Source organism: Myodes glareolus, chromosome 7, assembly GCF_982192425.1.
Source record: "Myodes glareolus chromosome 7, mMyoGla1.1, whole genome shotgun sequence".
In the NCBI taxonomy this organism is placed as follows: Eukaryota; Metazoa; Chordata; class Mammalia; order Rodentia; family Cricetidae; genus Myodes; species Myodes glareolus.
In genome coordinates, this window is record NC_142032.1 from 8,565,095 (window position 1) to 8,590,561 (window position 25,467).

At 39.2% G+C, this 25,467-nt stretch overlaps 1 protein-coding gene across 4 annotated transcripts in view; it reads right to left on the reverse strand.

Moving 5' to 3' along the window:
- The window catches only part of Add3 (adducin 3), a 112,429-nt gene that overhangs the window by 54,347 nt on the left and 32,615 nt on the right, over window positions 1-25,467 (reverse strand). Inside the window, exon 1 of one of the 4 annotated variants that reach the window (XM_048423206.3) lies at window positions 12,993-13,011. The exons of 2 other annotated variants lie outside the window; for them this stretch is intronic. The gene's annotated coding sequence lies outside the window, so the exon portion shown is untranslated. Of the gene's footprint in view, window positions 1-2,019; window positions 2,134-12,992; window positions 13,012-25,467 lie in introns of those variants that run through there. One more of the 4 variants, XM_048423203.3, reaches the window with a different exon arrangement.

The window sequence follows — 25,467 nt, forward strand, 5'->3', positions numbered from 1 at the left end:
CAACTTTTCCCTTTCTTTCTTTTCCAAGACAGTGTTTCTCTGTGTATCTCTGATTGTCCAAGAACTCACTCTGTAGACCAGGCTGGCCTTGAACTCATAGATCTGCCTGCCTCTGTCTCCCAAGTACTGGGATTAAAGGTGTACGCCACCACTGCCCAACAACCCTTTTCATATGATAGTATGCACATCAGTTTTTATGAATGAGGTATGGAGTAAATGAGGAGAAATTTGTTTAGCATTCCTAGGGCAAACAGGAAGGGCTTAGGGAGCAGGTCCACAAGGCATGATAAAATACTCACTACTTGTTTATATTACATAATTATAAGAAAAATAAGAGTATGAATAGAGATAATAATTATTGATCTTAAATAAAAGTTCCAAATAAAAATGAATCTTAAAATAACTAATTAAACATTTAACAACAAACTGGGTATCAAGTTTTGCTCTGGCACAGCTGTAAAAGCCTAAGTCCAGTTCTCTTTACCCACAGGGAAAGGCACAGCCTGGTTTTCGGTAGACTGAAGAGGACAGATTTCAAAATGAAACAGAAAACAGTAGATTGTTTTCTGAATTACATGAGAAATTTATTTCCAAGGTTGAATGATACATGTGTGGATTAGGTCTTCATGCAAAACATATTGGGGGCTGGGAGTTTGAAGGTCGCTTAGCCAAGCCCATACAGATAAGATCTACACCTCAGATACTAAAAAAACAAATGTCTTAAATTTCTGGCAGATACATCTAAAGCACAACTTTGATTTTCTTGTCATTTACAAGAAAGCATGGACTGAGAGCTAAATAATCTTTGCTCAGTTCTAATCCATTCGCTATTGAGGTTTCTGGACAAGTATGCATCACTACAAAGAGATTTAGGGTATTCTATTCTGGAAAATATCTAAGAGGGCTAACTCAGATTCCTGACTTTATAGGTGAAGAAAGTAACACCCAAAGCAAACTTGTCTTGCTTGCATCCTACAGTGATATCAAACTTTACTCTTCCCCTCTTGTCCAGTTAGAGACGGCTGACCTAAAAACAATTAACAAAGGGGAAGGGGAAGCGAGTCGATGGTGGCCAGGAAGTTTAGGAACAAAAAAGATGACACAATGCCACCCCAAAAGCTTTACAGAAATCCACCAGTTTCAACATTCAGTTACGATTTCGACTGAGGCAAGCTGTTAAACTTGCTTGCACTGAATGGGTGTGTCTACCCCAGAAAGAGAACACAATGAATAAACAGCGCAGAGGACAAATCACGACCTCAGCCTTTCCCAGCATGCCATGTTGGTCAATGCACCACTGAACACTTCATGCACAGTTAAAGCCTAGCTACAAATAAAATCCAGACATCCGAGGAGAGAAAGGTTGGGAAAAATGATCAGCATGGACCTCACTGAACAATAATTTCCCTACAGTTCAACTTATCATTCACATCACAAAGTCTAGAGAACACAGAGGCATGGAACCGACGGAACTGCCCAGGCATGGAACAGAACTTTGGGCTGCAGCCTGCCCCAACTCTTTCAACAAATACCCAACAGCAACAGGACAAAGCATCATTATGACAGAAATAAAGGCCCTTTAGAGGCAGCTTTTTTTTTTAATTCAATGAACCCACTCTTACACACAAAGTTCATGCCACGATGTCTCGAAATGCAGTATTGCTCAATTATGCTATAAAAGTGACTAATAAATTCAGTACAAAACCCTTTTCTAAATACTTTAAAGTCAGAAAACTAGCACACCTGCAGACTACTAGCATTTTCCTTCCTTTACACAGTCGTTGACACCCACAGACAGTTAAAAATAAGAACAAGGAAATAAATAATAGTATAAGAAAATAAAAAGCAGACAAATGACCTAAAAGAAAAGAATCAGTTGAGTGACAAGCCACAGCTTACTCCCAAAGACAAGTTCACTGCATGCTGTGAGAAACTGGCACAAAACTAACCATCTGTCTCAGCTTTGTTTCCACCTAAGCTGGTAGCTACAGGTATTACAATACATAACCCACTACTTACAAAACCCCCGAAGCCTCTGCACATTTCTTAAACTCATTTTCATGTGGCAATTCTGATGCAATGCTGCCCTAAAAATGATCTTTGTTTTAAACAGCAAGATATCTGCATGGTGTGGTTAGGGCAGGGTGGGGCCCACTCTGGGGAAATAACACACCCAGGCAGATTTCACTCAGGGCAAACTGCACATTAATATTACCACAGCATTTTCCAGGGCCTCAGAGTCAAAATTCATTGGTTAATTCCTCTCAAAGTAACAGAGGAAAAGTCTATGTTTGGAGATCAGTTTTCCTGGCAGAGCATGAACTATAGGCTGATTTCTGTTTGAGAAGAGAGAGAATCTAGATAGCACACGCAGTTGAACCCACACACTGGAAGGTGGAGGTAGACTCTTGGAAAGGAAGTTCAACACGCTAAGTTCTAAGTTTAGCAACTGCAGTTTTTACATACCTCAAGGTGTCAGAAACATAGCTTGCTTTATAATATTACTTTAGGGGACTTGAACACTAACACAAACTATTCAATTTTTTTTCCTTATCAATCCTCTACTTTTAGCAACACAGAAAAAAATAAAAGCATTACATTTCCAATTAGCTAGAGTTGCCTTCAAAACAAGGATGTAAGGCAGAGTAGATGACTCTGTGGGTGAAGTCATTTGCTGCTTAATAAACCCGATGACCTTAGTTTGGTTCCTGGAACACACATGGTGGAAAGAGGTAACTGACTCGCACAAGTTGTCATCAGGCCTCCACACATGTGCGAACCCATGTTCACAAACACACAGACACACAAATATATAAAAGAAAAAGGATGCGCTATATGGACTGCTTTGCTATCTCATTAAAATGTATGCATAAGAGGAAAAATAATTTTGATGAAGATCACTAATATTTATTATATTCCAAAAATTTTTATAATCATCCACTTACAAATTCTATAAGAATTTCAGTTTAAGGGTTTTTTTTGTATGACTTTATTTCCAAATAAGATATTCTATAGAATATAAATACAAATACTATATAAAAATATGTTTAGTTTATCAGTATTAAATTTATCACTATACAATAACTATTTAAAGTTATTTTAAACAAATACCACTTTTTGCATATGTACATTCAGAGAGGCAAGTTAATTTTCATTCAAATTATATAATCATACAATTGAATAGGTTTCTCTGAGTAAAATATCCAAGCATGTTTTTGTTTGTTGTTTGTTTGCTCTTTCAAGAAGGATTTCTCTCTGTAGCTCTAGTTGCCCTGGAACTCACTCTCGAGACTAAGCTGGCCTCTGCCTCCTACCTGCTGGAATTAAATGGGTTATTCCACCACCACCTGGCTAAGCATGTCATTGATTGTCTACATATAATATAAAACAAACAACAGAAAAGATTTTGAGAGAAAACCAGGAAGATATATTTAATGATAAATATCATCACATTATTCTCAACAACTGTTATCCCTCCTATTGAAAGAATAAATCACGATGGAATACTGAACATCTTACAATTCTGAGAGACGGCCTGAAATACCCTCCTTCAGGACCTTACGAGGGAGTACTCATTAATCTAGTCTTTCTTGGATTATGAGGTCACTCCTAACAAATGAAAAAGTAATCATCCCCAAAACTCCTTTTGCAGGGCAAGTGCCTGGTTTAATTATTTTCACCCCACATTAATTATGAATCACCTGCTGCCAACTTTTGCTCTTCTCCACCTCACCCCAACAATGAACAACAGAAGGTGCCAGCTGGGTATTGATTAGAAGAATCTTGATACTTTTTGGATTTGCACTGCTGGAAATGTCTGTTTTCAGTCAAAATTCACTTTCACAGCTGCAAAGGAAGTGACAGGAGAAGAAAAACATAGCCAATACATATCAGCAATTAATTCCATCCACAGCTGCCCAGCTGTTTGTGCATGGAGGACTCAATCTGCTTCCTTTTGGGGCTTTCTCCACTGAAAACTGATACTGCACATGCAGAGACGCAAGCTGTTTGTAACGTGTCAGGAATGTGCACAAGATCACACAGAGCTGAAGAGACAAAATGAAATCCAGATTCAGTTTTCGTGGAGCCTGTCAGTACTATTCCACAGTTTTAAAAACTCAAAAACATCCCAATCACAGAGAGAAGAAATACATTTAAAAAAAAAATCTCATTTCTGAGTATTACCCTTCCAATAGAGAGGAAAATCTGCCAATGACATCAGATTTAGTAACAAGAATAGACACACTGATTTATTGGCATAGACAAGGTGTGACATTCTTAGGAATCCACATGTCCCTAGGATGTTAAATAAGGTTAATTCTTTTTTGAGCACGCGCGTGTAGCACATACACAACCAAACGTTTAATGCAGAAGCTATCAGGAAATGGTACCCACACCACAATCATGCAGTAGAGCACGTTTTTCTAGTTAGTTCAAACGTTATTTGACATACATGTATACCTGACTATTTCAAAAATTCATATGTATTTATAGATCCAATCTTCTAGGGTAATGGTCGAGTGAAAATTTTCTTTCCTCTCACTCATTAGCTATGTGGATTTTAATATAAACCCTCTACTGAGTGACAGAAGGCTGAACAACCATAGTATGGAATCAAGTAACTCAAAAAGTTAATCTATGCTCTCTCTCCGCCCTTCAACTCCAATTTTATTTTGAAATATTTGTCATTTAAATCTTCATAAAATACCACTGTTATACTATATTTTCCTGTATATAATAAATTCTATTTTCAGTATATAAAATGGTTATGACTAGTTACCAAAGTTAAAAAAAAAAGATAGCATTTTTTAGAAAAAGAAACTCAATTTGAGGTCCTACTGCCTGAAGCTTCATTGGTTAAATAAATGCACTTTAAATATGTGGTAGACTGAAAATAGAACACACATCCAAACCAGGGCTTCTCCTCCCCAGTAATGTCATCTAGGTGACAACATTCAGGGGAGAAAGAGAATTTAATCTCTGCTCATGTGACATTACCTCTAGAAGTATGGTATAACCACTAGTGACTAAAACTTTGTCTGGCAAGTTCCAGCTCTGTGAGATTTTCGGTCTGGCTTAAAATACCCAGGGGACGGAACTTCCTCACCCATGAGACAGTTAAGACAAGGGGTCCCGTCTTTATAAACTGATAAGTTTTTATTAGACTCAACTTATGATGGCCTCTGGGTTGGGGCTACACTAGCAAGAATCTTCATTAAGTCTATTGAAAGGAAATTTTAAAGAGAATATCCAAAAAATAGTTTATTATATTTTTATTTTATTTCTATTATGTGTGTGTGTACATGTGCATGTACACATGTATGTGTGTGTACATGTGCATGTACACATGTATGCAGAGGCCAGTGAAGGCCAGGTATATGAGTCCCTGGAGCTGGAGTTACAGATGGTTGTGAGCTGCCATTTGGTCGCTGGGAACCAAACTCAGGTCCTCTGGAAGAGCAAGATATGCTCTTAACTGTTGAGTCATTTCTCTGGTCTCTTGTATTTTAACTATATACTTAGTATTTCATTATAAAAGGTTTAAACATACAGCAAATTTCAAGAACTCTTACACCAAGCATCACACAGATACTGCTCAGGGTCTCCTCAGAACACTGTAGTGTGCCAGTTCTGCTGCATGAGCTCTTTAACTGCTCCTCTGTCCGTCTATTAATTTTATTTTCAGTGCAGTTTAAGGTACATTATAGGCATCAGTGAATTTCTCCAAGATACTTCAAGTTACGTCACAAACTACAGTTCCGTATTTTCTTCCAATGCAATATTTACATAGTGATATTTTAAAAGCAAGTGTACCTCAATGACCCTAATTCCTATAGAGGTATGTAATATTATCTGAATCCCCAAATGTTCCCTCACACTTCTTTCCAGACAGTTTCTGCCCTGCTGCCCAGAAGCAATCTCGATAGCTAGGCCTTTGAAACCAATTCATCCAACTACTCCTCTGTGCTACCAGCTTGTACTTGGTCACAATGCATGACAACTGGCAGGTATGGACCATCTAGATGGGAGAGACTGAAGAAGAGATCACAAGTTAAAAGTGACGGCAGACTCAACGACTTCAAACCTCTGTAGGGCACACGACTGGTCAGCTGTTACCGGGAGGACAGACCTAATACACAGCTCATGCAGCAGCTCTTGCTCCTCCCTAGAACAAAGGCAAAAGCTGGAGAGACCCTGGCTCAGAAGAAGAACCTGACTGACTGAGAGTCAGTTTTCTCAGCTATAAACAAGAGAAATCTTAATTTGTAAAGCTGAATGTGTTAAAAACAGAACATCTGGAGTCTAATTACACATCAAAAATCAGCACATCACATGATGCTTCCAAAGCTCCTTGCTGCCCCATGTTTGGCTCTCATTTTTACATGCAAAATGTATATACATAAAGCAGAACACTGCCCGCAGCACAGTAGACTGAGTCTAAGTCCTCATATATGTTAGGCCAGGGTTCCAACATTGAACTACACCCCTCACACAAGCACTTTTTTTCTTTAACTTTCTGGTTTGAGACAGTAAGATTAGTTTGGTGGCTATAAGATTGTTTTGTAGCTCAAGCAAGCCTTAAGCTCACAATCTTCCTGCCTCTGCATCCCAGGCCTGGCTAGAACCCTCTATTCACTGTTAGAGCAGATAGAGGCAAAATTGCTATCTAGGAAAAAAAAGGGGGAGAGGAATTTCCTCTTTGCTACCAGAACTGGAGTAAGAGAGGCACAGATTAGTGATGGTGCAGTGACTAGCTATTATGTAAATACTTTTCCCTTTAACTGTCTATATAAGAAGCTCATTTTGCCCAGTGTGGTCTTCCTTTTCTTCACCAAGGAACCAAGGAAGCATTCTGAATTGTATTACAAATCTAGCCTCTTTTTTGGCCTACTGAACAAAGTTAAAGATCCTTCATCAATGTCTCTAAAGTTGCTTTGTCCAAACCAGTGGTTCTCAAACCTTCATAATGCTGCAATCCTTTAAACCAGTTCCTCATGTTGTGGTGATCCCAACCATAAAATTATTTTCATTGCTACTTCAACTGTAATTTTTCTACTGTTAGAAATCGTAATGTAAATATTATTAGAGCTAGAACTTTGTCAAATGGGTTATAATTCATATATTGAGAACCAATGATCTAAACGCTTACATTACAGAACTCCTCAGGATGGCTAGCTGCTTCTAAGGACTCCTCTACTTATTTGGAAGCACTTGTCAAGTCGAGGCCAGAGTCTCACCATGGGAGTCCTCTGTAAGTGCATACTGAGTGATTATCTTAGAACAGGTATTCAGTTTCAATCACATAGCAAATAACTAAGGTGGAACACTCACCAAGAAGGCAAAGAGTCAGAAGAATGAGAAGCAAAACACACAAACACACACACACATTTAAAAAGACAAAGAACAAAAAATAAACTATTATTAGAAATACCTAAAGACATCTGGGTGGTGGCGTGCATCTTTAATTCCAGTACTAGGGAGGCAGAGGCAGGTGGATGGATCTCTGTGAGTTCAAGGCCATCCTGGACTACAGAGCAAGTTCTAGGACAGGTTCCAAAGCTACACAGAGAAACCCTGTCTTGAATCCCCCAAATAAAAACAAAGACAAAACAAAACAACAACAACAACAACAAAACCCCAAAAAACCCCCAAAACCCCCAAAAAACTAAAACTATGGGTCTGGTGGTCTAAAAATCTTAATTTAGTTACTTGGGAGGCTGAGGTAGGAGACTTTTAAGTTCCAGGTCTGGACTACAGAGTGAGTTCATGGCCAATCTAGGCAACTTAATGGTCCTTCGTCTCAAAATTTAGAACATGAAAAAAAGAATCATGGATGCAGCTTAGTATTAGAGATTTGAATGTTCTGTACAAAGTTCTATATTCAACTCCTACTGCCACAAAATACGTGAATTTATGAATAAAGTAAAAACACAGAGACTGGGGATGTACTCAGTGAAAGAAAACTTGCCTCGGCTCTGAGTTTGAGTCCTAATGCCATAAGACAAAACAAACAAAACACTGTAATTGTGAAAAAAAAAAAACCTCTGTAATTGTGTTAAAATGTATAGAAAAACAAAAAAGTCCTCTATAAATGTCAATGTAATGAGCTTTGATTTTAGGGTGTGATGTTTCAGCTTTGGGACAGGGTCTCAGTTCATAGTCCTGACTGCTGTAGAACTTTCGACTAACAATGAACTCGATCCTTCTGTTCAAGTCTCCCAAGGGATGGGATAATACAAAAACCAACAAAAAACAAACCACACAACAACAAAAAACCCAACCCCCCCCTAAACAAAGCCATAAAATAAATGCACTATAGCCATAAATATGAGACGTGCACTTGCCTGCCATGTTTCGTTTTCTAAATCATTTCTGAGGTATGTTGCTCAAGTTTTAATGGTGACAACACAAAGAGGAAGTTACCTTCTTGAGGTTTGTCCTTAGTTTTCACTACTGGAAGGGTGGGCACACTTGTTTAGCAGTGCTAAGGATGCATCCATCCTGCTGTTTCTTACTAAAATGTCACCTGCTTTGATCTATTGCATGTAAGGGTATGGGGCTATGGAAGAATTTTCATATTGTTGCTTTTTCTATGAAACAAATAACTTTGAAAAGGTATGTTTCCCATTTTCAATAATTTGCTCTATTTTTTTCTTTTGATCTTAGGGAATGTGTCATTATAAACAGTGGTTATACAGGTCCTCCTGGAAAGCAGACCCAGCCCTGCTGTCGGAACCGGCTAGGTTGACACATGACGACTCTAAGTTAGTAGCCATGTTAGTGGGTGCTCAGCTGCAGGGAAACATTGCTCCTCACACAGCCACAACTCATCCTGACACTGATGTCACACTGCTCCTCAGATGCCATCATATGCGTTTCCCAGGAGACGGAGAAGAAGTTTAGACACTCTTCCCATCTCCACCCTCATTCTTCAGCCCATGCAGCTCTCTGCCTTCAGTGAAAAGTATCTTGAGGTATTTTTCCAGTCTTTAGATGGTAGATTTGCCAACTACTTGGCAAACTGGTGGCATGATAGGAGATTTAACCAAAACCAAACCAAAGCAAAAATGTTTTATAAATATCTGATTTGAATTTTGACCTGAAATATTACTAAAGTTTCAATTTGTTCTACTAAATCTATGTTGTACTTATCAAATGCTCATTCTGAATTTAATGCTTAAAACTTACATTTAAAGTCTAAATTGGTAAATCAATTCACCAATAAAGTATTTCTTTTCTACATTATTCTTGAATTCACTTATTCTACTAACAAGAGATTATTTCACACCTATTATGCACAATAGGGCAGGTAGCATGGAAGAGACTACAAGAAACATAATGAGAGAATGTCCAACCCTAAAATGTTAGCAATTTAGTGTATATAAGGAGGAGAAAACTTCTTAGACAATGGTAGTGCAGTGTGTTATTGTGGTACCATCCATGTATTACAGATCTGGAGGGAAAAAAGCACTGGGAAAGGTTCCAAGGATGCTACCTTGGGACTTGATTTAAAAAGCATAAATGTTATCTGAGGGGGAGGGAAAAGGCATGCAAAGACAATTTGCTTTTGTTTGTTTTTTTTTTTTGAGACAGGGTTTCTTTGCATAGCCCTGGTTGTCCTGGAACAAGTTCTGTAGACCAGGCTAGCCTAGAACTCAGAGATTCACCTGCCTCTACCTCCTGAATACTGGGATAAGAGGCACTCGGCTGACAATATACTTCTTAAACTTGTATTTTATACACAGCATTACTTAACACTAAAATATGAGATACTTCAATTGATATAATTGATATAAAAGAAACTGTCACTGGTTTATAGTGATTTATATAATTTTATTTATAAGAAGTTATAATCTATTAGAAAACTACACAACTTTGTATCATATGCTTTACTTCCACTTTGATCTTTGACTAACATGCTAAGAAAAGAAATCCAAGAGCCATTTACATGCTGTCTGGGAACAATACTTGCTTTTACCCTGAGTTAACCAATCTTACAAAGAATTCAGGCCAATGATCATGCAAGATGGTCAAATTCTACTCTGCCACACAGTCATAACCACAGAGAGAGGCACAGGAAGGTTCTAGGTTGGCATCAAGGTCAGGAGACTAAGGCACACTCAATGTGGAAAAGCCTAGCCCTAGCCAATGGGCTAAAGACTTGAAAGGCAGCAAGCATGAGCATGCTCAATTTAACAGGAGGGGCTGAGAAGATGGAAAGACACTGTTGATCTAGCTGTTTAACAAGGCATTTAAGAGATGAACTTTTGAGGACTGGAAAAAAGAAAATCTGGAGTAGGCTGGGAATGTAGCTGAGTAACTGAGAGCCACAGCCTTAGCAAGACTTCAGTTTGACTCAGAGCTCTGGAAAAAGAGGGGTGTGGGTGCTAAAATGATGAAAAGGGCCCATGAAGGTGAAAGGAATTATGCCAGATTACTGACAATTAAATCTTGTGATCAAACTATTTTTGATAAGAAAGTACACACAAGTCCCCCATTTTAAACAATTCAAAGACCATGATGATCATTTGCAGCACATACCATCATGAGAAAGAAAACTACCTACAAAAGAGAAATTAAGGGAGTGTATTTGTATTACGTGAATTCTTTAGAGTCTTTGCCAGGTTCTTTTAAATAGTAACCTCTTGCATTTAATTACATTTACTGGGGTACAGCCAAACTTTGGGGAACAAACAGTTTATATAAGAAAAGCCACTTGTGGTTTCCATTTATGAGCTCACACCTGTAATATTTAAGCTCTGACAAGGGAAAAAACCTATTTTGTGTTTTCAAATGTTCACACAGTTTAATTCTGGAGTAGTAATTTCTTGATGAAACCTGTATCTTTAAGAGACCTTGAGTAATTTCCTCAGAATACACAGAAGAGAAGGTCGCACAAACAACTGTTTCTGAGGCTTCCAAAAGCTGGGTGGGGCAAGGAAAGCACAGAAGAGACTGCAAGCAGCAGGGTGGTGGCAGCAGATAAGATCAAGCGTGGCGGGCCACACCCACAGAGAGCTGTGCGGCTGACTTCAAGGAGTGGGACACTGAGCAAGTGAACAATTTTGGTTTTGTTTAGCTGAAAGGCTGCACAATCCTCCAAGTAGAAGGAGGAAAGTGAAGGGTGTTTCTCACACAGAACAAGTTAAGATGTATCTTTAAGAGTATTTTTAAAGAATGAATGACTAATCATAAAAATAGGATAAAGGGAGTCAAAGCAAAAGTAACTGCAGGTTTAGTAGTATACATAACGGCAATATGTATACCTTATAAAGGAAAATGAAAAACTGAGAACTTAGAGGAAAAACGAAGCTTCATGTTAACTCAGGGGATTATCTATTATTTCGTGATAGTAGCCCTTTTACTCCCATGGACTATGCCACCATGAAATAACAAGGCCCCAAAAGTTACACTGACAACAATGTGAGGTGTTTGAATAAGCACAGTCTTTTGTTGTCCTGATTCAAAATTTGGCAGTGTATAGAAGCAACTCTCAATGACTGGACTTTTAAAATTTATTTCACTTGGCTCTGCTGGGTTCATGCCGAGTTGCCAAGCTGTTAATCTGTAACAGCTCTAGACTCCTTTAAACTTATTCCTGTAGCTCCAATACAGCATGTGATATGATGCTTTAACTAAAGAAGGAGGGTGGGTAAAGAAGGCCCAATTACCTTTGGAGCTGTTTTTAAGTTCAATGGTAAAGGGTTCTACTTAGTATGTCTGAGGCCATATTCTTGACAACAGGAATGAACACACGTATGTGCGTGCATGCGCACACACACACCACATGCACACATGTGAGTGCACATGCATGCACACACACATCGTACACTCACACACACACACACACACACACACACACACACACACACCCCATCCCTTCTATCCCAAACCAACCATGGGAAGCAATTATGTCTGTACTTTATTTCAATTGTGTGGCTAGAAGCCATAGGATGGATTTTAGAAAGGCCTCTGTGAGAAGAAAATCAATCTTTTTCAGCTTCAGCTTTAATGCTCTCTCTGTTACCCTCTCAGAAAGGAAAGTCAATCAAAGTGCACACTGGGTTCCGTGTGACTGGAACGTTGTGCAACCTTCCCAACAAGGAGGCACTTCAAGCTTTCGGTGAGGCATTTCTTGTGGATGATTTACTACATTAATCAACTCTGTTCATTCTTCTAAGTGTTAATTAATATTCGCCTACAAAATTGGAAAAAGGGCACCAACCATTTAACAGTGTTTGCTTTTCCTGCGACACCAAAGTCAAGATGTACCTGATAAAGCAGAAAACAGTTGGTACACCTAGACAAACATTTGAACACAGAAAAGCAGCAGCTCTTTTGCTAACATTCTGGCTCAGATTAAAAACAAGAAGTGCAGTTAGGGTTCAAAAAGGACTCTAACCTCTTCTGATGTCAAGTCATGCAACAGTGTTTTTGTTTGGCTTGGTGGAGGAGTGCTACGGTGGAACCCAGGCAAATGCTCTACCACGGAGCACAGCTCAGCCCTGAGAATAAGTCTTACTGTAGAGCCACTTTCAAAATCTTTGACATTTAATTATGTCTCAGTATAAACTGCCTAAAACTTACAAAAGGATTATGACAGCCCTAGTCAGGAACTGGAAGCCTTATCTTTCTAACCAACAAGTAGAGGAGGGAAAGCAGAAATTCTTTCCTACTTCCTATGTGTGTGTTTCGGATCATTTCGTATGCTAACTAAAAACAATTTTTAAAATTCACTAATAATTAAGGGTTAAAAAAGACGTCAGGAAGTCTGAATTATAAAGGGTTACATCACAAGTTAACAACAAACAAAGCCCCCAAAAAGCTGAGGCAGGAGGATATCAAGTCCCAGGTAGGCCTGAGTTACAAAGTGAGACCCTGTCTCAGAAAGTTAGACCAATATGCCATCTGTCCACTAACTCAGGAACAAAGGAACTATAAAAACAAACAAACAAACAAACAAACAAACAGGCAGGAATGGTAGTTCATACCTGTCAGCCCCAGGGATGAGGCAGGGCTGAGGTAAGAAGATAGTGTGAGGCCACCTTCGGTTAGAATAGTAAAATTGTGTTCAAACAAAACACTTTAAACACTCAAACCACAAATCAAAAGGCGTTCCGCTTTTTGTTCTTCCCCAGACTGGTGAGTGGAAGATAGAAGCCCTTTGCTGAGAACCTGCAATAGGATCTCTTCAACTTTACATCTGGAATTCACACACCAGATGGTCCAGAGAAGGCTAAGTCAAGAGAAGAACACCAAGTTGTCTTGGGCCCATGGCACTGTGACACACTTGGAGAAGGACACCAGAAACCTTTCTAGAAGAGCGGTGCTCAAAACAGACCAGACTACCTTGTCCCAGCTGAGGTTCAGGGGCAGAGCACATGCATAGCAGATGGGAGGCCTTGGGTTCCACCCTTGGTATAGAAAATTAATAAATAATTAGTAACATATAAATAGATGGCTTAAGAACTCCCAGATAGAGAACCCTGTCAACTTTACAACTCAGAATAACAAAGCACACAAGTACACATACTTCCTTAAACAAAAGCCAGGAGGAAAACAGGGAACAAAACCACATCCTACCCCCTAAGAAATGTAAACAATGGAATAATTAAACAACACAAAATAGGGAGTGCAGCTCCTAAAGAACTAACAGAGGGGATGAGGAGAAGCCAGAGTCAAAGAGAGCATGGCTGCAAATAGAAAGTAGTTCAGAGACAGGTCTCACCTACAAGAGACTGACACACACCACGGGCGGTGGTGGCACACACCTTTAATCCCAGCACTCAGAAGGCAGAGGCAGGCAGATCTCTGTGGGGTTGAGGCTAGCCTGGGCTACCGAGCAAGTTCCAGGACTGGCTCCAAAGCAACACAGAGAAACCCTGTCATGAAAAAACCAAGAGAGAGAGAGAGAGAGAGAGAGAGAGAGAGAGAGAGAGAGAGAGAGAGAGAGACTGACTTGCAGCAGACTTCAAAAGAAAGCTAAAGACAAAATTTTCCAACTGGTAGCAGAAATAAGTGTCAGTTTAGAACTGTATCCAACAAAGCTAAGTGAATGAAGAAGAAGATAACCATGAAGAAGAGTTGAGATGAAGAGCAAATTAACTGGTAAATACACAACGTTAAAAATACTACATAAAGGGGCTGGAGAGATGGTTTAGCAGTCAAGAGCACTGGCTGCTCTTCCAGAGGACCTGGCTTCATTTCCCAGCATCCGCACGACAGCTTACAATTGTCTGTAACTCCAGTCCCAGGGAATCGAATGCCCTCTTCGTCCTTTCTGGGTACCAGGCACAAACGTGGTACAGATATACATGCAGGCAAAACCCCATACTTATTAAAAAGAAAACAAAAAGCCCTCATAAAACAGCAGAGACAGTCCAGACAAGGAGGTGTGTACATGATGCATCTAGCCTAAAACATCCTGTACTACTGAGACTTTGTTATAAACCTGGAGTAGCCTAGAGTGGTGGGTGGCACACACCTTTAATCCCAGCACTCCTCAGACAGAGGCAGGAGGATCTCTGTGATCCAGGCATGCCTGGTCTACATAGTGAGTTGCAGGGCAGCCAGAGCTATACAGAGAAGGCCCAAACCAACCAAACAAACAAAAAAATTATTCTGGGGGCTTTCTCCTTGTCATTCAAGTTCAACAACACACAAACTCCATGTTTAATTCATGTTGTTCATATTCTCATCTGGGCATATATCCAGCCTCTTGTTCCATCAAACACTGAAATAAAGTTAATGTATTAGGAAATCAGAAAAACTAAATGGATGGGAGGGGGTGGGGAAGCAAATATATTTTCACACCAAGTACAGGATACAGCTGTGATCTGTCAAGCTTACAGGACTTTCTTTAGCTAACATCAAGGTCACATGACTGTCTCCTCAGCTGAACAGGAAGCAGCAATCTGGAAATACAAATGTTCCCAAGCTCCAGTTCTCCTGCTCTCATTTCCCACTTCCCGCACACATTCACCCGCTGACCCGGGCTGTGGAACATGCCCACCCAAGCCTCTCCGATGAAGCATCAGCAGTCTAGGAATGACTAGGATTTGGGGAGTCCACATGCAGTAGCCTTTAGTTACCATGTTCACAAAAACAGAAGCCCAAGGGACTACTGTGTTTGCAGTACTATTTGAATAAACAGGTTGGAACAAGATTGGCAAACTAGCGTTAGCTCTTGAATCCATACTTGAACACACAATACATAATCTCTCCCTTTATAGGTTGTTTTTGTGGCAACAAGTATAACTTAGAAATAAGAATTTCCCTTTTGCTCTTCACAGAATATGATGTGAGCCACAGACAAGGCACTTAATCCAGACCCCAAGCTGCAGAGGCCGAAAAAGAATACAAGGCATTAAAATGTAATTTATAAATGTGTCCTACAAAATGCAAATTAAAAAGAAAAGTTAGTGAAGCAAAAAGACACTGAGACAGTGTTCCAAGCACCAGAGCAACACGCACAAAAAGTGGTCCAATTGGGGGCCAATGATAGCTAACAGGAATATGGAGGAGCGCTCCCCCAGCCCTACTGTAGAATAAACTTAGAGCACTGAGAACAGCCTACTTGGATGCGTCCATGCTGATCAGAGGTCCTCTGGTGCACGCAGGAGTGGATGCTCCAAGTGATGATTATACATAAACAAGGCACACCCCGAAGAAAGAAACAGCTCTGTGCTCCATGGCTGTGCTTAGAAGATGGAAAGGGGTGAGCATTTTAAAGAAAATGCCATAGAATTATTTTTAAAACAATACTTCAATGTCTTAATTTCCCAATTTACTTTGTACCTCGGAGGGCAACAGAACAGTGCTGCTTTGGTCCCCACAGGAAGCCCCAGCACCATGGGTCTGATCCACAAAACAGCTAACTCTCTGAAACAGGAAGCCAGCCTGACAGACAGCACACATGTAGGAGAGGGGCGGCAGCAGCACACAGGCACTCCGCTCCAAGGTTCTCCCTTTCACAGCAACGACCAGAATCTATCAACAGCTGGGACACTTCCTTCTCACAGGAAAAGGGTAACTTCTTCATTTAAACTGAAGCGGAAATGACACAAAAGGAGGGGGGGAGAGAGAAAGAGAACAAGGATATTGTATATTTAAAAAGAAAGGGGGGGCTTTCTGAAGGAAAAGACACACTCACCGTCTTTACACAAAACCTTAACCTACACACACCAACCAAGCAGAAAAAGTCTCTTCAGGAGGTAATAGGAAAAATAACTCAAGGAAATGCAGAGTTAGAAGAATCATTTTCATCTCAGTGGGTTGTCTATCTCAAGTACCAATATTCTTAAAAGGAATACCATTAATTCCCCTTTATATTCTGCAAGGATTTTTATCTGTATTTTTTAAAGTCTTTGATAATTTCATGCATGTATATATTTTTAATCAGATAAAACACCAATTGTCCTCTTATCGCCAACCTACTCCCTTTATATTTTTTAAAAACATTAAACACCTTATATTTTACATTTATTTAATATATATGGGTGTTTGTCTGCATGTATGGCTGTGTGTGCCTGGTACCTGTGCAGACCAGAGAGAACCTTGAATACTCTAGAACTGGAGTTACAAACAGTTGGGAGCTGCCCTGTGGGTATCGGGACTTGAACCCAGATCATCTGGAAGAGCAGGCCTGTGTGCTCTTAGATGAGTCATATTTCCAGCCCAATCTGTAACCCTTTAAAATATAGGTTCAATTTTTCTACACATGCATATAAAATTTCATCACTACTTAAGCTTTAGTTCAGATTTATTAAAAAAAACAATTTAAATGGTTCATTATTTAAGTTATATATTTTTAGTAAGTATATTTCTTTATTCTGCCAGTTTTCTTTGGAGTGCCTCTAATATCATTTTGTGTTGGAGGCATACTGGGGAACAAGCGCTCTGCCTTCACAGATCTTAGAAATGAGCTGTTCTCTTTCATGTGCTCACTGTTTTACTTATCAGAACAGTTTCCAAACTTTAATGAAAATGTGGATAGCAAACTTTAAAAAAAATTCCCTTGCTGTCGTCACCATTTAAACGAGAAGCTTAGGGATGAACACAGACCGTAGTTTTATTTACTTATTTATTTTAAATTTTTTGATTTTTCAAGACAGGGTTTCTCTGTGTAGGCCTGGCTGTCCTGGAACTCACTCTGCACACCAGGTTAGCATCGAATTTATAGATCTGCCTGCCTCTGCCTCCCACATTCTGGAATTAACGGCAGGCACCGGTTTTTAAGCTTCCAGCTACACAAAAGAAAAATGATGCTCAGTCCCAGAGCACAGTGCCCACCCAACTTTAGGAAACAAACAACGAAAACATCCTCCACATTCTTCTGATCTCACACAAAAGGAGGAGAGGAGGTTCATTGATACAGAACACTGTTCTTGGTGCTTTGGTGAGTCACCTGCTAGTCACAGCAGCAACTACTGCTGTCCCCTGCTCTAGCTGGAGAACAATCTCTGGGAAGGGCCTAGCAAGCTTGCCCCTTTGCATCTTGCTTGGAGCGTCAGGGGTACTCAAAAGAATGACACAAGGGTACTTCCATAATAGGGATATTAGGGCATAAAAGTTTTCAAATTTCTACTTTTTAAATTTACTTTTTAGCCTTAGGTAGGAAAAAAAAAAACGAACCCCAAATCAAGATGCTTTTGTTGTAATGGGAAGAAAGCAGGCAAAAATAGGGGCTTGGCAAGGTGGTTCAGTGGGTAAAGGCGCTTACCACCAAACTAAAACACCTCAGTCTATTCCCTAGGGCCCACATGGCAGAGGAAGACTTCAAGTTGTGTTCTGTCCCCCAAACACACACCGAGGCATATGGGTGCCCACACATGCCCATGGGCACATGCATGCAAACACAACTGTAATTTTAAAATTCTTTTTAAATCATTAGGAAGCTTTCAGTCCCAAAGTAGCTAGTATTAATACAAAAACAAAAAAATAAGTCTTTTATAAAGCAAAATTATTTCTATTTCTTTAATTTCTGTATTTCCATAGATGTGTTTAAAAAGCAATTTGATTTTATTATTATTAATGTGTGTGGGCGTTTGTATACAAGTATTGCTGAGTATCACACATGTGCCTGATTCAAAAAGAGGCCAAAAGAGGGGACGCCCTGGAACTGGAGTTACAGACAGTTGTTGAGTTACCATGTGCATGCTGGGAAACAAGCCCTGGTCCTTCGGAAGAATAGTCAGGGCTTGTAACTGCTGAGCCATCTCTCTAGTCCCTAAAAAGCTATCTAAATCAACAGGCAATAGAACTAACTTTTCTCTATAAAAGAGCGTGCTCTTATTAAATACCTCCTTTAAGTAAAACAATCTATAAATTAACATAATTCTTTAGAGTTCCTATGTCTGACATCCTATGTGTTACCTGGAAAACAGGCCATCCCTGGTGCACAAACCCTGTGCTTACCCGGCTCACTACATACTAAGCTTTCTCCTGTCAGATGCTGCTGACAGCCCTGCAAATGCTTCCCCAGGCTCTTTCTTCATCTTTTTATCTCAGGCTACAGACACCCCATGCACAGCAATATTCATTATACTGTTTCTAGTATGTATTTTTTTGTCAAGGAGAATATTCTAAATACTTTGTCTCATTTACAAGTCTAAAGAATGCAATTGGCAACAGCATGTTCTTAGAAAAGAGTTTAGAAAACAACCTAATGACAGCTAGCACTAAATGAACTCAGTAGGCTGTACTTACACGTTTATATAATAAAGAAAAAGAAGCCTCAAATTTGTGGGGGAGTGAGTGAGAAGGAACACAAGAGTTGGGGGGGGGGGATGTTGCAAATACAGGACACATGTATTAATTTTTTTTTTTTGAAACAGTTTCTCTGTGTAGTACTGGCTGTCCTAAAACTCACTCTGTAGATCAGGATCCATCTGCTTCTTCCTCCTGGCTAGGATTAAAATTGTTCACCACCATCACACAGATGAATTTTCCTTTTAAGAAAAACCAACCTAATAAAAAGGTTAACATCATATGCAAACAAACAAATGAAAAGAACTACAAAATCCCCAACTCTAAGACAGTCAAGAGTCTTCATTATAACATACCGGTTATCAAACAATACACTCCAAGTTTTAAAACATGTTATATGTATTCAATTCATGTTATTAAGGCATATCTTCTTCTGAATTTGGTTAATATATTTATCTAATCTATGAACCCAGTGATTAAAGATCTGGTAGAAAAAAAAAGGACACCTCTTCAGTAGTAAAAATGCTTTCTTCCATTTTCTTAAAAAAGAGAGTTTTCTGAAGCAGCTATTAAGGAAAATTACTGGCAACCATTCCAACAATGCAATACATTCCATGCAGACAGGTTGGCGGATGCAGAATACCCAACTAGAAAAGTATGGAGCGGGCTACAGAAGGGGCTAAAGGGAGCTCTGAGACTATGAAGGACTGTGTTATCATAAACTTCATAAATGCAATCACTACCCCACACTCCACCTCTATCAACAAATGTGTCAAAAGATTTCAACAACCAAAGGAATTCTTGAGGGAAAGATGGAAATTGTTAATAGCGGCCCAGTGCTTCCTTACACCACTGCCCACAGGAACCAAGACAGGATTACCATCTCTGCACTAGGATGGCCACTGTCTGAAAAAAAAAAAAAAAAAAAAAACCCTGAAAATACCAAAACCAATTAAGAGAGACAAAATTCTCTTATGGCTCTAGGTACATGGTGAAGATCCTGAGGAAGGCATGCTACACAGAACAGCATCTTGTATTTGACAGAGGCTGGGGTTTGGGATCTTGGAATGAGAATTGTTCTAAAGGTTTCAAACTCTACATTCTTGAAATTTTACTCATGTTGATCCAAAATACCTGATTTATGTGTTTCCTGGTCTGCTAACTCCTGACCAGAGTGAATCAATGAAGCTAACTTTTCATGTTCCATTCCAAATCTTTTGCAAAAAAAAAAAAAAGAAAAAAAATCTATTTTTGCCTTAAGCGTAAGGAAAAATATTCATTTACTTCTAAAATGTATAGTCACTGTTGCCTCAGAAATTCAGGGCTTTTTTTTGCTGTTGTTTTTTCAAGACAGGGTTTCTCTGTTTAGCCTCAGCTGTCTTTGGAACTTGCTTTGTAGACCAGGCTGACCTCCACCTCTCGAGTGCTAAGACTAAAAGGCGTGCATTATCACCGCCCTGTGGGGCATGCTCATTTTAACTGGGCGGTCATCTCCAGGTAGTATTAATGCCCTATCTTACTCTTCAATATGTCTAATATTAATCTTCAGTATTGTTAATTTTCCATCTTAGCTGGTTCTCACTCTTACTTTACTGTTTTTTCTAAGTATTAGTAGTTATGACCAAAATTGTTCAATAAAGGGACCAACTTATTAGAAAATAGACCATTCTGTGGGAGTGCATGAAACCCTGAGTGAATGTATATTGCTAACATGAGCACAGTCATGCCAAGGACTCCAGTGCTTCAGACCCCATCTCCCCCTGGTCCTAGTACAGATGTTGATAGTATAGAAAGTATCAATCACAGCTTCTGCATTTGGATGTAGGCTGAAACTGCTCCCCTACAGAGACTCCCTACTGAGACTGTCCTACACCCCCAATCCTTGCTTTTCTCTGCATGTTCTCTTTGTTCTCTATCCTCACAGTCAGGTTCATCTCAAAGCACCACAGGAAGCTGCGCTATTCAATACAGAAACAAAATGTTTGCACATACAAATTAGAAGTGAGCAATCCATATGCAGTTTATTCACAGAAATAAAGATATATATGTTTGTAGATCATCAAACCCTTTGTTAATTGTGCTGGCTTGAGTATTAAGACTTCCCTAAACTTTGAACCTGAGCAAGGATGGCAGTGATGCAGCCAGTCATCTCATAAATAACACTTAGAATTGTGGTAATGTATAAGAATCTGCTTGCACAGCGTAACACCTTTAATCCCAACACTTGGGAAGCTGAGGCACATGATCTGAGTTTGAGGCCAGCCTAGTCTACATAGAGAGATATTATCTAATAAAAACAAAGGTGGGTAGGACCTTTCTCATCTAAATAACCTTTAGGTTATAAACTCATACACACACACACACACACACACGTGTGTGTGTGTGTATATATATATGCTACCGCAATTGTTATATATCAGTTTGCATCCTTAGTTCTTATTACATTTTACAAAGTGGTTAGCATGGATTTACAATTAATTCCACTTTGACCATCACTGTTTCTTTCTTTTTTAAAAAAAAAAAATTGACATGATGGACTTTTATGTCATCTAACAAAATACCACACACAGTACAAAGAAAGTCTAAATTAACAAAGGATTACATGGCTCCTATCTGCATGGAGCCCCCAGTCTACAAAGACTTTCATAGCCATTATTTCATTTTATGTTCAAGTCAACTTTGTATAATTACAGCAGCATTTTCATGGACTAAGATCATTTATGGATAGAGGAACATCAAGCTAGGAAATAACAGAGTTAAGACAAAAACCTATACTTTTGAGGTCTGCTTCTCTGGTAAATCTACCTTTAATCTTTTTTTTTTTAAATCTGTGTGTTTCTAAGTTAAATAATATAAAGACTCATGAGAAAATAATTACTAACACTGTAAAGTTCATGAACAGTTTTTAACCTTAGAAAATACCAACCCTGGAGCTGGAGAGATGAGAGCATTCACTGCTTTTCTGGAGGTCCTGAGTTCAAATCCCAGCAACCACATGGTGCCTCACAACCATCTGTAATGAGATCTGATGCAATCTTCTGGTGTGCAGGCAAACATGCTGTATATACAACAAATAAATAAATCTTTAAAAAAAAAAAGAAAATACCAACCCTCTAATAACTTAGTCTGTGAAATCCAGCAGCGTGTCTCTCCATCAATTCTGCCAAATACAGTTCTTGTCCTTAGTGTCCTTAGTCCAAAATATGCATATTTTGAATATTCAGGAAATATAAAATTCAATATTTTTTCTTTTTTTAAAATATTTATTTTTATTTCACCTTCATACATGGAGGTGTTTTGCCTCCATGTATGTTTATATGAGAGCATCAGATCTCCTGGAACTGGAGTTACAGAAGGTTGTGAGCTGTCATGTGGGTGCTGGGAATTGAACCTGGGTCCTCTGGAAGAGCAGCCAGTGCTCTTATCTACTGAGCCATATCCCCAGCCCCAACATTCAATATTTTTAAAATTAACATTTAATATTTTTAAATTAAGGATTTTAGTGATAAGCAGCTGAGCAGTTCATGGAAGGCCTTAATTTACTACCATATTCTATGTTTATACAACATAAGTCAGAACACCTGGGTAAAAAGTTCAACAGTTCAGTCAAATATTGTGAAAACATCTGCCTGGATGTTTCATCAGCATAGCTATTTCTCATGCTGGAATATTTTCTAGTTTTCCATGTCAGTCAAGAGAAGATTTTAGCAGCATTATAATAACGGCTGATATCATTGGGCACCTACCAGATGCTAAATGCTGTAATGCTGTGCCAAGTCCTTCTAACAGATTTCACCAGGAAGCTGGCTTTCCTTCACAGCCAGCTGAGTCCCACTATCAACTGTTACAATGCATATCTTTGTACATGCAATGTGGCTGTTTTTTGGATAATAATATGTAAATTATTATAAATGTAGTGATGAAGCAAGAGATAGGAGTATTTAACTACCTGAGAAATACTGACAAACTGCCTCATAAGGCAGTCAAACTTCTGAAAACACATACATCAGAATCAAGGCTTCGTTTAACATCTCTATTCTGGGTTATTTCACTTGGGTTTTTTTTTTTTCTTGGTGCATTGATTAGAGCAATAATCTTAGTACGTAGTTGTGGTGGTTTGAATACGAATGGCCCCTATAGGCTCATATATGTGAACACTTACTCATCAGGGAGTGGTCCTACTTGCGAAGGGTTGGGAAGTGTAACCTTGTTGGGGTAGGTGTGGCCTTCTTGGAGAAAGTGTGTGGCAGGGGATGGGCTCTGAGGTTTCAAAAGCCCAAGCAAGTTAGGTCCAGTGTCTCTCTCTTCCTGCTGCCTGAGGATCTGGATGTAGAACTCTCAGCTACTTTTTCAACACCAAGTCTGCCTGTGTACTGCCATGCTCCCTGCCATGATGATAAAGGACTAACCCCCTGAAACTGCAAGCAAGCCCCAATTAAATGCTTCCTTTTATCAGAGGTGCCATAGTCATGGTGCCTTTTCACACCAACAGAACACTGACTAGGACAACAGTATACTACGAATTTTGTTATTTTAACTTTATACATAAAGAAAGTCAGGTAGGAGAGTGCATGCACTATATTCTAATGGAGGGTTTCTAGAAATGCAGACAAAATTTAACACCTACATGACCTTGTAGAATCCAAACAGACAATTCTAATAGTAATAACCAAACATATGCTAAACAAAAATGCTCACTAAAAAACTGAAAAGTGACTTCGCTACCATCTGCCACAAAAAGCAATGTGTCTACACTATAGCCATACAGAGACCAGAAAGTGAATCAAAACCATTCTTTTTATTATTGAGCTAAATGCAAAAAAAATGTAGGAAGATCACCATGGTAAACTGCCAGGGCTATTTTTCCCTCTTCTGCTATGATCTTAATGCTCTCAGCCATCTGGTTTATATTTATTATACTACTAGGAAGCTGTTTTTAGTCACTAACAAAACTTAAAGCACTATTTTTCCTCTTCAGTTATTCTATATGCTTTGTTTTGCCCATTTCAGAACAAATTTTAAAGGCCTCATTAACATCTTGAGTCAACCGAATGTTATCTATTTACAATATTTACAATATATTTACAACATAACTGTTCCTGTACTCATTTCAACAATGGCTTCTTGAAGCTCTAAGGAAGTTCTTCCTCCCTTTCTACTCCAATTTCTCTACCAACCCTACCTCCACAGGGCCAAAGACCTTTCCATCCATCAAGTCAATTTCTTTACTATCCAGTGTGTCTGTATCACCCCTGGAATTGCCCTTGGGATTGATAAAACATCAATTTATTCATTCATTAGATTTTTATGCTTTTGCTGTTAGCTATGTGTGAAAATACCCAGTGTACATTAGAAAAGAGTGGCTTTTTCCAGGCCAGCCAGGGCTACACAATGACAAAATTGCTCAAAAAAACAAAATTGCTGTTTGCTCTATATACTATTTTATACTCTGAAAGTGAGTTTTTCAAAGTCAATGTTATTGACCAGTGAATCCAGATTAATCATTATTGGCCTAGTATATACAATTTGCTGAGTAGCAGAAACGCAGAAATAAATAATAATTCACAAAGAGCAAATTATAAAGTAATCCATTAAAACTCTAGTAGGGTGCATCAAGATTACTCAGTCATTTAAAGACACTTGCCACCTAACCCAACCTCCAGAGTTCAGCTCCTGTTCCTCAGACAGTGTGTGTGGGGGGGGGGGGGGGAGGGAGACCGCCACCTCCACAGCATGTGTGAAGATCCACATAAACGTTTGTCAAAGCTCTAACATAGAAAATATGCATTTTATCATTACTCAGATTAGATTAAAACCAATGAACACTTTCCCTGATGTGTGCACATAGGAAGTTTCTCTTGAAATAATTGCTCAGAGCAGACAACTACCTTCTAGTTAGAATTTCTCACTTATGACAATCAAGTAAGTCTATTTCAAAAACTTCTTTTGCAACAAAGAAAGTGATAAAGTTTTAAGAGAAGTGGACTTACCAATATGTAAGGTTTTGTTTTCAATATTTACAAAGATTTATTTCTTTTTTTATTTTATTTTATGTGTGTGAGTATTCTGCCTACATGCATGACTATGTTCTACATGTGTATCCGGTGTTCGGAGAGGCCAGAAGCAGACACTGGGTCCCCTGGAACTAGAGTCACGATGCTTATGAGTTACCATGTGGGTGCTGACAATCAAGCCCTAGTTCTCTGGAAAGCAGTCAGAGCTCTGACCATCATCTCTCCAGCCCTGTGTTTTCAATATTTTTGAGAAAAGGTCTTGCCGGATAGGCCAGGCCATCTCTGAACTCATCATCTTTCTACCTAGCCTTCCAAGGGCTGGAACTGTAGACTTTTGTAACCACTGCTGAGAATAAGGAATTTCTTTATGCAGAGTCCATTGGAGCCCCTAAATTCCATGGATAAACTTCAGAAAATTCAACTTGAATTCTCTCAAAGAGAAGGAACATTATCCATGGACTTTCCTGAGGAGCATCTGTAGTTTTCACCAATTCTCAAAGGGTATCTGTAGTTTCAAGAATTCAAGAAGTTAGGTGAAGAGAAAGTACAACTGTGAGTACTTGACCATGGGGTGTTAGCCCTAAGTAGGGTGTCGATATCACCCCCTGTAAGACCCAGGGAATAATAATACAGAAGAGGGGGCAGGAAGAATGAGAAACAGAAGACATGGGATAGCTGTCACGCTTGAACTCACTGCAGGTGTGATACTATTCCCAAGACTGGCTATCAAGACTGGGGAAGGGGC